Source organism: Equus caballus, chromosome 1, assembly GCF_041296265.1.
Source record: "Equus caballus isolate H_3958 breed thoroughbred chromosome 1, TB-T2T, whole genome shotgun sequence".
Lineage (NCBI taxonomy): Eukaryota > Metazoa > Chordata > Mammalia > Perissodactyla > Equidae > Equus > Equus caballus.
Window position 1 is genome coordinate 157,889,858 of NC_091684.1, and position 14,008 is coordinate 157,903,865.

General features: G+C 39.1%; 1 protein-coding gene across 3 annotated transcripts in view; it reads right to left on the reverse strand.

Annotated features, from left to right (window-relative positions):
• GOLM2 (golgi membrane protein 2) overlaps positions 1 to 14,008 on the reverse strand; it is a 109,045-nt gene that overhangs the window by 65,035 nt on the left and 30,002 nt on the right. The gene's annotated exons all lie outside the window — the stretch shown is intronic.

Consider the following 14,008-nt stretch of genomic DNA (forward strand, 5'->3'; position numbering starts at 1 on the left):
TTCTCTTTGTCTACATGTTTAACTTTCACATATGAGTGGAGTCATACAGAGACTGTCTTTATCTGGCTTATTTCACTTAACATAATTCCCTCAAGGTTCATCCATGTTGTTGTGAATGGGACAATTTTATCCTTTTTGATGGCTGAGCAGTATTCCATTGTGTATATACACCATATTTTCTTTATCCAATCATCAGTTGATGGGCACTTAGGTTGCTTCCAACATCTTGGCTATTGTAAATAATGCTGCAATGAACATAGGGGTGCATGGGACTTTTGAAATTGCTGATTTCAAGTTCTTTGGATAGATACCCAGTAGTGGGATGGCTGGGTCATACAGTATTTCTATTTTTACTTTTTTGAGAAATCTCCATACTGTTCTCCATAGTGCCTGCACCAGTTTGCATTCCCACTAACAGGGTATGAGGGTTCCTTTTTCTCCACAACCTCTCCAACATTTGTTACTTTTTGTTTTGGTTATTTTTGCCATTCTAACGGGTGTAAGGTGATATCTTAGTGTATTTTTGATTTGCATTTCCCTGATGATCAATGATGATGAGCATCTTTTCATGTGCCTATTGGCCATCCGTATATCTTCTTTGGAGAAATGTCTGTTCATGTCCCCTGCCCACTTTTTGATCAGATTGTTTGATTTTTTGTTATTGAGTTGGGTGAGTTCTTTATATAGTATGGAGATTAACCCTTTGTCAGATATATGACTTGCAAATATTTTTTCCCAATTGGTGGTTTGTTTTTTTGTTTCAATCCTGTTTTCCCTGGCTTTGAAGAACCTCTTTAGTCTGATGAAGTCCCATTTGTTTATTCTTTCTATTGTTTCCCTTCTCTGAGAAGACATGGTGTCCGAAAAGATCCTTTTAATACTGATGTCAAAGAGTGTACTGCCTATATTTTCTTCTAGAAGCCTTATGGTTTAAGGTCTTAGCTTTAGGTCTTTGATCCATTTTGAGTTTATTTTGGTGAATGGTGAAAAAGAATGGTCAATTTTCATTCTTTTACGTGTGGCTGTCCAGTTTTCCCAGCACCATTTGTTGAAGAGACTTTCTTTTCTCCATTGTATGCCCTCAGCTCTTTTGTCGAAGATTAGCTGTCCATAGATGTGAGGTTTTATTTCTGGGCTTTCAATTCTGTTCCATTGATCTGTGCACCTGTTTTTGTACCAGTACCACACTGTTTTGATTACTGTAGCTTTGTAGTATGTTTTGAAGTCAGGGATTGTGATGCCTACAGCTTTGTTCTTTTTTCTCAGGATTGCTTTAGCGATTTCGGGTCTTTTGTTGCCCCATATGAATGGGCGTTTTATATTTTTAAGTGGTTGGGGGTAAAAAGTTAGAGTAACATTTTGTGAATTATATGAAATTCAAATTTCACTGTCTATAAATATAGTAGTATGGGAAAACAGCCCACACACATTCTTTTACATATTGTGTATGGCTGCTTTTGAGCTACAGTGATTGCGACAAAGACCGTATGGCCTGCAAAACCTGAAGTATTTACTATCTGGCCCTTTATAGAAAAAGTTTGCTGACCCCTGGTCTAAACTAACAGAATGAGAACAGAGAGGTAAATATATGTGAGAGATTAAATTAAAGAGGAAGAATGAACAGTTTTATTGATTGATTAGATACAAGGGTAAAAAAAGAAAATCAGGATGATTTCTAAAGTAGGGGGACTAGATGAGTCAGGTTGCAATACTCCATAATAGGGAAACACAGACTTGGGGTGGGAAGAAGTGGGAAGATGACTTTTTCAGATTTAGACCTGTTGAATTTGAGGCACTTGTGACATACTCAAGAAGAGATCTTCAGTAGGTAGTTGGATATGTGGGTCTGGAGCTTAGGCATTGATGATGTGAGAGTCATTAGCATACAAATGGTAATTAAAGACATAGGAATGAAATCACTGATGGAAAGCTGCAGAGGTAGCAGGAAAAACTGACACCATCAACTATGTGATCAGTTGATCACTAATAACAGCTCTCAAATAACTTTTATTTTTATAATTGCAGTACCATTGGTTTATAACATCTAATAACTTCTAATTAGCCTATGTTTACTTTCTTTCCCACTTCTTTTATTTTCATGATCCAATTTCTTTTGTATTTTTTTCCCCTTCAGAGAACATAATCTTTTTTCTTGTTTTTGACAAGTTTGCATTATTTTGTTTTTTTAATCTATTTTTATGATGCTATTCCAGCTTCTCTACAGTCTTTATTTTAAACTTGCTTTTGAAATTACTAGACAGATGCTGTCCTTGAATACTAGGCTAGGAGGAACCTCAGCTTCCCTGGACTGTCTCTTTTATATCCTTATACACTTAAAAAAAGTTTTAATGGAGGAGGGAAAATTCAATCTACAGATTAAAAAAATACTTAGTAAAGGATTATATAGGCAGTACTGCTTTATTCTTATTGCTTTAATTTTCTCTTCAATCTTCTTTATTGAGAATGGAGACACTGATCCTAATGTTCACATATAAAGACTTCACGTTTCAAGGGCTGCTCTAGAACAATATATTTTACATGGTATTAAAGAGAAAATCACAGCTTGTCTAAACAAAAGCCTTTTCTTAATACAAGCAGAATGAATTTATTTCCCATCCCATTCCTCTGTCATGTAAGGATTTTTCAGTTAGCTTCTCAGACCCCCTTTATGGCACACTGTTCCCTTAGCATTTCATGTTCTCATTATTCCTGTCAATCTCTCCAGTAGGATTCTCACAAAACTCTTATATTCAGTGTTTACTATCACTATCAGCAAGTACCAGTTCCCAATTTCTCTCACTTCCTATTAACACTAGTTTCACTGTGCTAGTTATCTCACCTTCCTTATGCCTTTGAACAGAGATGCCAAGGATCTGTTCAAAGACCTCATAGAGCCCAGCTGGTAGGTCATTAAACCCAGAAATTATCTTTCCTCTACAGCAATTTTATTACGTTGCTCAGTTTTAGAATTTAGATGTCCGCTACTAAATTATCTGTTGTTCTTTTTGACACTGCAATATTACAGGCATCTGATCCTTCTTCTCTCCACATACATACTCCACTCCCAAAATTCTTACCTAGCTCCTAAAATGGTTTGTTTAAGACTTCTAACATTCAATGTTGTCTTTGTAAGGAAATCTGACAGTATTTTTACCTACCATGACACTCCCTTGTATGACTGCAAAATCTAAGAATGTAAAGCAATGATTTAATTTTGACTTTAATCTTATGTCTTCTATCATCTTAAGTCTGTTTATGAAGACTTCTCCCATTTAGTTTCTGATTTTTAATATTTGCTCCAACTTCGTTTTTCTTTCCTTTTACGCTTTTCAATGATCATTTGTGCACACAGATGGTCTCTTTAGCTCTTTTTTTTTTTTTAAGATTGGCACCTGAGCTAACTGTTGCCAACCTTTTTTTTCCTTTGTCTTTCCCACAAAGCCACCCTAGTACATAGTTGAATATTCTAGTTGTGAGTGCCTCTAGTTGTGCTATGTGGGACACGGCCTCAGCACAGCCTAATTAATGAGCGGTGCCATGTCGGTGCCCAGGATCCGAACCAGTGAAACCCCGGGCGGCCAAAGCATAGTGAGCGAACATAACCACTCGGCCACCGGGCCAGCCCCTCTTTAGCTATTTAAATCCTTTGGTTTTAACCCTTCCTCTGAAAGTGAAATGGGCAAAGAGTTAGCCATTGATGATTAAGTAGCTAGGAACTAAAGGTTTTTTTCCTTTTTGCAATTACTGATTATAGCTTTTAGCTATTTAACCCACCCATTGTTAACTGTGCTGTTTAGGCAATATGCTATCTGACTCCCACTAGGTTCCTATAGATAACATCTCCCTGGAGCCTGGGTCACCATGGTAATGGGTGTTTGAGCTGTTTTTCAGGAATTAGAACACCTTTGTCTACTCCAGGCTGGTTGAGACCACCAACTCATCAACTGGGCCCATGTAGATGTCCAACAGGCAACCTTTTGATGTCAAGAGGCTAAAAACTGCACCCTCAGATTATGCTAACACCACCTCAGATCATGAAAAGGCATGAAGTCTGACTACGTTTGTGCACATCATCAACTACCTCAATTCTCCTCACCTGCAATCACCTATCTCCACATCTCAGACCACCTTGCCCCCCATCCCATAAATATCCCTGAGTCCCTATTTTTGGGAAGCTGACTTGAGACTCATGCTCTCGCTTCCTCACATGGCTGCCTTGTGATTAAATTCTCTCTCTGCTGCAATCTCGTCATCTCAGTGTTCAGCTTTCTGAGCAGCAGGCAAAAACGACCCTGGCGCAGTAACAAAAGCCTTCACTTCTTTTAAACTCCCACCATCTCATCACCTTCAAAAGGAGGCTTGGCTTCCCTTCTGATTATTCCTTCTCATAGTTCTAATTCCCTTGTGTTCTAACAAGAAAGTGTTTATCTTTTAAATGATTCTGCCAAAATTTCCCAGTTTTTTTCTTCTTCTTCTTCTCCTTCTCCCCAAAGCCCCCAAGTACACAGTTGTATATTCTAGTTGTAGGTCCCTCTGGTTGTCTATGTGGGATGCCGCCTCAGCATGGCCTGATGAGCGGTACCATGTCTGTGCCCAGGATCCGAACTGGCAAAATCCTGGGCCAACAAAGCAGAACTCACAAACTTAACCACTCGGCCACAGGGCCAGCCCCAAAACTCCCCAGTTTTTGAGAAATTAATTTGAGTTCTTACCACTGCAAGGTTGGAAAAAAGATATTTCACTTTGCCACTGATGGGGCTCAGGCCCAGCTGCCGCAAAATAAGCCACTTTGGCATACTGATTATTTTAAATTAAAGTTACTTAAGAAACAGCCGATGCAAGAAGGACACTGACCCTCCCCTCTGTTCCCCTGAAAACAGGAAACAAATCTCCCACGTGAAAGGTATCCTCCATGCCACAGGAGGCAGAGAGACATTCTTATGGCCAGAGATACAGAATTCAGGGCCAAGAAGGCTATGTGAACAAATTGCTTAGTTTCTTCACTAATTAGTACCCAAGCCTAAGTTTCTTTGTCTTATCGGTTCTTTACAAATGTATTGTTTCTTTGTCTAAAAGGTATAAAAGCTGCCTGCTTCGGTCACTTCTTTGAATTTTCATATTTCTATGAGCTCCCATACATACAAAATTAAATTTGTTTTCTCCTGTTCATCTGTCTTGTATCAATTTAACTATCAGGCCAGCCAAAGAACCTGGAAGGGGAGAGGAAAAAGTTTTTCCTCCCCACCACCACATATACTTTCTATTGAACTGGCAATGCTATAGGAGCACTTTCCTTTTTTCTAAGTATATTCCAGACAGGTAACAGTACATAAACTCTAAGAAGTATTACTTAATCCTGATTTTATAAAGGGATTCTCATTGCCTCGCTTCATAGGTCCCTTTTTGGTTACTTTCAGACTTTTCCCAAAATATCCTTATTTACAATATGCAAGAAAGATACCAAATAATTATTTTCCCTTTCAAATTTCTTTGGGGATGAGAGAGATAGGTGTGTGTAGATAGACAGATAGATAGATAGATAGATAGACCCACATACATTCACAAACACAGCCCCCATCCCCTTGCCTAAATTACATCTATGGTCAGACAGACTCCAACCCAAATCCTTCAAAAATCCAGAATACTCAAAACATCTTGCCTGGCTCTAGAGTCTACTGGGAAGGGCCTCACATGCAGTCATTTCAAAAACAAAACTTTTTTTTTCACATGCAGTCCTATTTCCAATAAGAATGTCACCTTATTTCTTTTCTACCTGCAACATTTACCAGAAATGAGAATTCCATGAGAACAGGAACAGTGTTTCCCATTCATCCCTGTGTGTCCATCATCTGGCATACTGCCTGACACCAATAAACATTCAATAAATGTTTGCTGAATGACTCCCTAGACTTTTATGTTCCACACTCTTTGTACTGCATGCTCTCCTACCTTAAGTTGTACTTTTTTCATATTTGTATAATTTTAATTACTCTTCAAGACTTGTTCTGAACTCCCTCACTTATTTCCCCCGTTACCAACTTCATTGCCTTAGGCTTTACTTTACCTCTTCCCTTCTGTAATACTTGTTTCTCTGGGATTGAGTCTATCTTTAATAGGCAGATTATCCATGCTCACTTTGGCCTTTTTGATATTAATCTCTTAAAACATGCTTACTATCCTTCCTGCGATCTCCTTTTTTTCTCTCTTCTGACGCCTATGTTATCTCTTTTTTTCAGTAAAAATTATCTTCTCCTGATATTTTCCTATAGCACTTCTTGCTCATCCCATTACTCATCTGTTTTCCTCTAATCTTTCTTCCTCTAATATCTAAAACTTAATCTTTATATTTCTATCACCTCTTTCTGAAGCTCTTTCAATGCTTTCCCCATCCCACATGGCTACTCTGAATTAATTTTGGCAGCTGTTACCAGCTCAGTTGCTCTGCTTCTCTTTTCATTCTGGGACCTTGAAAATGGCTCAACTGTGCATGCTTCACTTTCATTATGACCTGTTCTTGGGCAATCAACACAACTATGACCATTGATCCCAAATGTTATCTACAATCAGCTTTGTACAGATGTCATTTCTGGCTCCTGTTTCTCCACATCAGAAACATTTTTCCTGATTATATCTCATACTCAAATGATTTCTAGAGACAATTGTCTCCTATAACTTAACTGTCAAACCTCAGATTGATGCTCAGAATCACCCGGGGAGCTTTAAGAAATACATATTCTTGCCTTTCCCACCCTACTCGGGTGTGATTCAGCAGTCTGAGGATGGGCCCAGGAATCTTTTTTTTATAAGTTGAAGGGATTCTGATAAGCAGCCAGGTTTAGCGATTACTCATCTATAGTATGTCTTTGGCAGGCACCTATACCAGCTGGATCTAATCTCTTTTTTTGATATACTCTCAGAAGAATATGCAGGTTTGAAGTTCAGAAAGTTTAAATTTCAAGAATCTGACATCCTACATCAGGTTCATGTTAGAATGAATTAAAAATCAAGGCCTTTGGCAGTCATTAGTGTTGACAAATATTTCTAGTCTTCATCCCAAGCACTTGGTAGGACTGCCCCTCCCCATACCTTTGAAGTTGGGGTGAGAGTAGGGCAATGAAATGTTAGCAAAATGGCACAAACTGCTTCCAGGCATAAAGAATTATAGGGAGCACAATTCACCACTCTCTCATTCTACCATAGCAACCAATGTTTCAGATGGTGGCTGCTAGACTGAGGAAGATAGAGAGCAGCGCCTCCAGCTGACCCACAGGAGGCATGTCGAGTGAATGATAAATTCTAAGTCACATACAGGGGTACAAGTGGAGGACTATGAAAGGGAAGGAAAGAATGAAAGGTAGGTAGGGAAAGTAAAGCACACTTGGAAAGCATGAGAGCAAGAGTCTCCTCCCCATCTGCCACATCCAGCCCATAAATAAAGCATTTCCACTTGCATGTCTCACTAATGCTTGAAACTTGAAATGTAAAAAAATCAGAATAGTTTCTCCACATATTAGCAGCCCTTCTCAACTTCCTCATTATCTTCATCATCATCCTTTTGGGTCTCCTGCCTCTTCTCTCTTCTCATCCTACCCACCAGCCCGTTAGTACCTGCAACTGCATGCACTCACACTCCACAGAAGCTATTACCAACTCTTGCCAATTCTTCTTTCGCAATTTCTCTCAGATTTGACCCTTAACTCTTTTTATGTTCATGGCAACCACCTTGATCTACATAGACTGTTCTCATCTGGCTGCACTAGAATATAAGCTCCATAAGAGCGGAGATCTTATTTATTTGTCACCGCTGTATTCCCCGGCACACTGCAGGTAATCAACATTATTATTGAATACATAAATGAGGAAATATAATCTATCACTAGTCTTTTTCCACTTTTATCCATTTGCAAACAGTAGTGAGAAACATCTTGGCAAAAACTTGTTTTCCATCAAGTCTTTCTTCTAGTCATGATCCAACAGTAGAATACTATTGCCCATAGTATAGAATCTAAAACTCTTCTACCAAGTATTTAATGCCTTACATAAGGTGGGCATCACTTTCTCTATCAGGTTATCAGAAATTGTCTAGTTTTAACATTGTCAACCAGTTTTGACTATCTCTAACACACTACTCTTTCCTATATCTGCTCATCATCAGCAAACAGAGTATCCTGCCCTTTTCTTTTCACTGCTACAGACTACACCGTGTCCTTTAAAATCAAAATCAAAACTGAAATTGATTCTACAGTAGCATGAAGTTAATTTCTACAGATAAAATTTCATTACATTCACTGTCCCCCTTTCTTCCAACATGCTCCCAATTTTTTATGCTATTAGGCCCTAGTCACACCTTCCACTTCCAGGTCTCCTCTAATTTAGTCATGTCCCAGATACCTCCTGCCAATACTACCCACCACTGCTGCCAAATCCTGTTTTAGGTCTTAAAGAACATTTAATTTCTTCCTATTTTAATTTATTCAGCATGCATTTATTGAGTACCAATTTTGTTCAAGGCACTGTTCTAAGCACTGGGATACAGCAAATCACAAAAACAGACAAAAAGCCCTGCTCTCCTTGGGGGTGTGGGGGAGTAGCATACAATAAACAAAAGAAGCCATACCATAGATTAGAAACTGATAAGTGCTGTGGAGAAAATATATTAGACATGGAGAAGAGGGGGAAGGCCTCAACAAGAAGGTGTCATTTGGACAAAGACTTTTTTTTTTTTTTTTTTAAAGATTTTATTTTTTTCCTTTTTCTCCCCAAAGCCCCCCGGTACATAGTTGTATATTCTTCGATGTGGGTCCTTCTAGTTGTGGCATGTGGGACGCTGCCTCAGCGTGGTTTGATGAGCAGTGTCATGTCCGCGCCCAGGATTCGAACCAACGAAACACTGGGCCGCCTGCAGCGGAGCGCGTGAACTTAACCGCTCGGCCACGGGACCAGCCCCTGGACAAAGACTTTTAAGAGTAAGAATTACCATGCAGTTATCTGGGGGAAGGGTATACAGCCAGTGCAAAAGTCCTAACGTAGGAGAATGACTGATATTTCAAGGAGCATCAAACAGGCCAGTGTAATGTGAATGAAGTGAGCAACAAGGAGGCTAGTAAGAGATGAGGTCAGAGAACTGCAAGGGGAGCAGATGATATACAGCCTATGGGCCACTGTAAAGACTTGGGCTTTTTCTGCAATTGAGACAGAAGCCATTGGAGCCTCTTGAGCAGATAAGGAACATGATATAATTGACATTTTAACAAAATGCTATGTTGAAAATGGATTGAAATAGGAGCAAGCACAGAAGAAAGGAAGCCAGTTAAACTATCACCGATAATCTAGGCAAGAGATGACAGTAATTTAGACTGGGATGGTAGTAAAGGAGGTAGGGGGAAGTGTTTGGATGCTGGATATATTTTGAAGCTAAGCCAACAGGATTTGCTGATAAATTGGATGAGAGGACGAGAAAGAAACAGACAGGAATGACTCCAAAGTTTCTGGCCTGAGCAACTGAAAGGAAAGAGTTGCCATTAACTGAGTTGGGGAAAACAGTGAGTAGAACTTTTGGGGTGGGGGAAAGATCAGGGACTTGGCTTTGGACAGGTTAAGTCCAAAACCATTTTTGCCATTGAAGAGGAGATGGTGAGTAGGAAGTTCGATATCAAGCCTGGAACTCAAGGGAACAGTCTGGGCAAGAGATATAACTTTGAAAATCATCATTGTATTGATGGTATTTAAAGAGGTAGCAGGAAGTTCTCCAAGGCACTGAGTGAAGATAAAGAAAAGGTCTAAGGACTAAGCCTTGGGGCATTCCATTTGAGGAGAAACCAGAAAAGGAAAATGAGAAGGAATGGCTAGTGAGGTAGGAGGCAAACTAGATTTCCTAAAAGTCAAAATGAAGAACGTGTTTCAAGGAGGAGGGAGTAATTAATGGCATCAAATCCTGCTCATAGGTGAAGTAAGATAGTGACTGAGAATAGACCACCGGATTTAACAATACTGAAATCACTGGTACCTTGAAAAGGACACTTGGTGGTGTGTCAAGGGCAAAAAGCCTGACTAGAGTGAATTTAAGGGAATGTGTTTAAGCTGTTCCCAGCATAGCCTACCAGAGAAACTAACTTTCAACAATAATTCTACCTAGCAGAAGACCAAAATAGGGTTCCAGCTCACTTTCTGTGAAAGTTACCTCAGCCAATCATACCCATTACTTTCAAATAAAAAACTTGATGGTATAGTTAGCCCCTAGTCTTCTGATACCAATTTTCCCAAAAGTAATTGTACTAGAAAGCTCACTCCCATTCACAGCACCTAGAGTGAGTATATGTCTGAGACTTTCTAAAGTAAAGGACATAAACCCTTTCCAACTCCTGGCTGAAAAATATTTTTTTCTTATTTGAGAACAAACTTTCATGTAAAAATGTTTACAGTGGCACAAAATTAAATCATGTTTAATTGCATATATAGAATTCCCTTCATTAACAGAACATAATTCTATTAAATTGGAATACTGAACAAAGGTAAGGAAAGACTGTGATTATGTAGAGGCCCAATAGCATAGTACTTAAAAGAACAGGCTCTAAGGTTAAATTGCTTGGGTCTGAATGCTTAATCCATGACTTATTAGCTCTATCACCTTGGATGTACTGCTTAACTTCTCTGTGCTTTAGTTTCCTCATCTGTAAAATGAGAATATTATCTGCCTCACATGGTTATAAAAAGGACTACATCTGAGATAAACAACGTGTTTACTATAGTACCTGGGACATAGCAACTGCTTAATAAATGTTAGCTATTATTTTTATGTAAAAGAGTAGAATGTCTTCTATACTGTCCCCAGAACCTAGCATGGCAGTCACCAAAATGTAGCCTTTTTGGCTAAAACAGTACACTGGAGATCTCACAGAATTTGCCAAAGTATTACTCTATTCCCAAATTCCTTATTGATACCTTAGAGCTCATTATCCTGTAAGTACGTACATTTTGAGTTATTTTCTCCTAAATGCTTCCGCTGAAGCTTCAATTTTTTCCCTAATGCATACTTAATGATCTTTCTGTGGTTTATCCCTTTCATGAGTGTCATCTGTATAATGTGAACTTTTTCTAAATCATTCATTAAAAATGTTAAATATGACAGTCTCAAAACTGATCTCCATCTGATTCCCCATCTGACAAAGTAACCATGGTATAGTGGAAATACTAAGGATTAGAAATCTGAAGACCTAAGTTTTAGTCCAACATCAGGTACTAGAAATCAGAGGCAAATGACTTTCAAAAGCTTTAGTTTTCGGAGGAGTGATGTCAGCATCATGGTGGAGTGAGTTCTCCCAGCAATCTCTACCCTCCACCATACAACAAAAAAGATATTCATACTCCAACAGAGGACATCCACACAACAAAAGACATCTGAGAGACCCAAGCAGCCACACAATGGAGGGGGGAGAGGCTGGAACCCCCTCGGAGGGTGTGGGATGGGGTAAGAGAAAACATCGCTCCCTCCTCAAAAGACTGCAACCTGGGACTGCATGTAGGCTCCAAAAGGGAAGGAAGTGGGGAGGGGACATTCATTTGCGGGAACATCAAAGGTCCTCAAGGTGTCTCACAGCCTAGGGGAAAGCCCCTACCAAGGTGAAAGCTAACACAGGGGTGACCTTATCAACCAAACACCCCAGGAGAGCAGAGAGCAAGAGCAGAGCGAGTAAGCCTGCAAGAGCATGAAGAAGAAAATGCCCCAACCCCCCACTCGCCCAGGGCTGGCTCCAGCGCCTGAGATCTCAGCAGAACACAGAGGGCTCAGAAAACACGGTTCTGGACCGCCCACCCCACCCGGTGGCGATAGGTGATAAGTGTGACCAAATAATACCAGGATGGGAAAGAGCAAAGCCATGCCCTCTAGCAGTATCAAAAATTCTATTAAATCTCCAGACCATAGAGAAAATGACAAGTACCCAGAAATAAGTCCTGAAGATACAGAAATATGTAATCTAAATGACAGAGAATTCAAAATAGCTATCATCAAAAAACTCCATGAATTAAAAGAGAACGTAGAGAAACAAAGCAATGAGTTTGGGAGCTACTTCACAAGACAGAATGAAACTATAAAGACAAATCAATCAGAAATATTGGAGATGAAAGACACAATGGAAGAGATAAAATATGGATTTCCTGAATGCTCAAGCATACATCACAGAGGAGCAAATCAGCATAATCGAGGATAGACATATTGAAATGCTCCAGGTAGAGGAGGAGAGAGAACTAAGACTAAAAAGAAATGAAGAAAGTCTCCGAGAAATACCTGACTCAATTAGGAAATGCAACATAAAAATTATAGGTATTTCAGAGGCAGAAGAGAAGGAGAATGGAGCAGAAAGCTTGTTCAAAGAAATAACAGCAGAGAAGTTCCCAAACCTAGGGAAGGGGATGGAAATCCATGTGGAAGAGGCTGCCAGATCTCCTAAATATGTCAATGTAAAAAGACCTACTGCAAGGCATATAGCAGTGAACTGGCAAAAGTGAATGACAAAAAAAAAAAAAAAAAATTCCAAGGGCAGCAAGGCAGAAGAAAATAACCTACAAAGGAACCCCTATCAGGCTTTCAGTGGATTTCTCTGCAGAAACTTAACAGGCTATGAGAGACAGGAATGACATATTCAAATCTCTGAAGGACGAAAACTTTCAGCCAAGAATACTCTATCCATTGACAATATCCTTCAGATATGATGGAGAAATAAAAACTACCCCAGACAAACAAAAGCTAAGGGAGTTCACAGCCACAAGACACTCCTTAAAGAAATCCTCAAGAAGGCCCTCAAACCTGAAAAAAAAAAAAAGGGAGAAAGGGGTTACAAAGCACGGAGTAAGGAGATAAATAGGTAGACAAAATCAGAAAATTACAGCTGTATATCAGAACAGGTTAGCAAATACTGAAGTATAGCATTAAAGATAAAGGGAAGGAAAACACCAAAACAAAGATAATCTTGTCATTTTAACCACAAACTCACAAGACAAGATGGAATTAGATGTGAGAAAAACAACTTAGGAGGGTAAGAGGAAAGGGACTGAATCAGTTTAGTCTAAGGAAATAAGAGGCCGTCAGAAAATGGACTATCTTATCTATGAGATTTTGAATACAAACTTATGGTAACCACTAAACAAAAAAGCAGAACAGAGACAAAAATAATAAATAAGGAGAAAACAAAGAAACACAACATAAAAAACGACATAACTCAATTGGTAGTCCAAAACACACAGGATGAGAAACAAAGGAAATGCAGGAGAACTGGAAAAACGAGTGATAAAATGGCAGCATTAAGCCCTCATATATGGATAATCACTCTAACCGTAAATGGTCTGAATTCTCCAATAAAAAGATACAGAGTGGCAAGATGGATTAAAGAACAAGACTCAACAATATGCTGCCTCCAGGAAATACATCTCAGCTCCAACGACAAACACAGGCTCAGACTGAAGGGATGGAAGATGACACTCCAAGCTAATGGCAAACAAAAGAAAGCAGGGGTTGCCATACTTATATCAGCCAAAGTAGACTTCAAGATAAAACAGGTGAAGAGAGACAAAGAAGGGCAGTGTATAATGATAAAAGGAACACTCCACTGAGAAGACAAAACACTTATAAATATCTATGCACCCAACACAGGAGCACCAAAGTACATAAGGCAACTATTAACAAACCTAAAAGGAGATAGTAATAACAACACAATAATAGTAGGGGACCTCAACACTCCACTAACATCAAGGGATAGATCATCCAGACATAAAATCAACAAGGAAACAGTAGAATTAAATGAAAAGCTAAACCAGTTGGACTTAATGGACATATAGAACACTCTATCTAAAAACAGCAGAATACACATTCTTCTCAAGTGTATATGGTACATTCTCAAGGATAGACCATACGCTAGGAAACAAGGCAAGCCTCAAGAAATTTAAGAAGATTCAAATAATAATAAGCATCTTTTCCAATCACAATGCTATGAAGCTAGAAATTAATTATGAG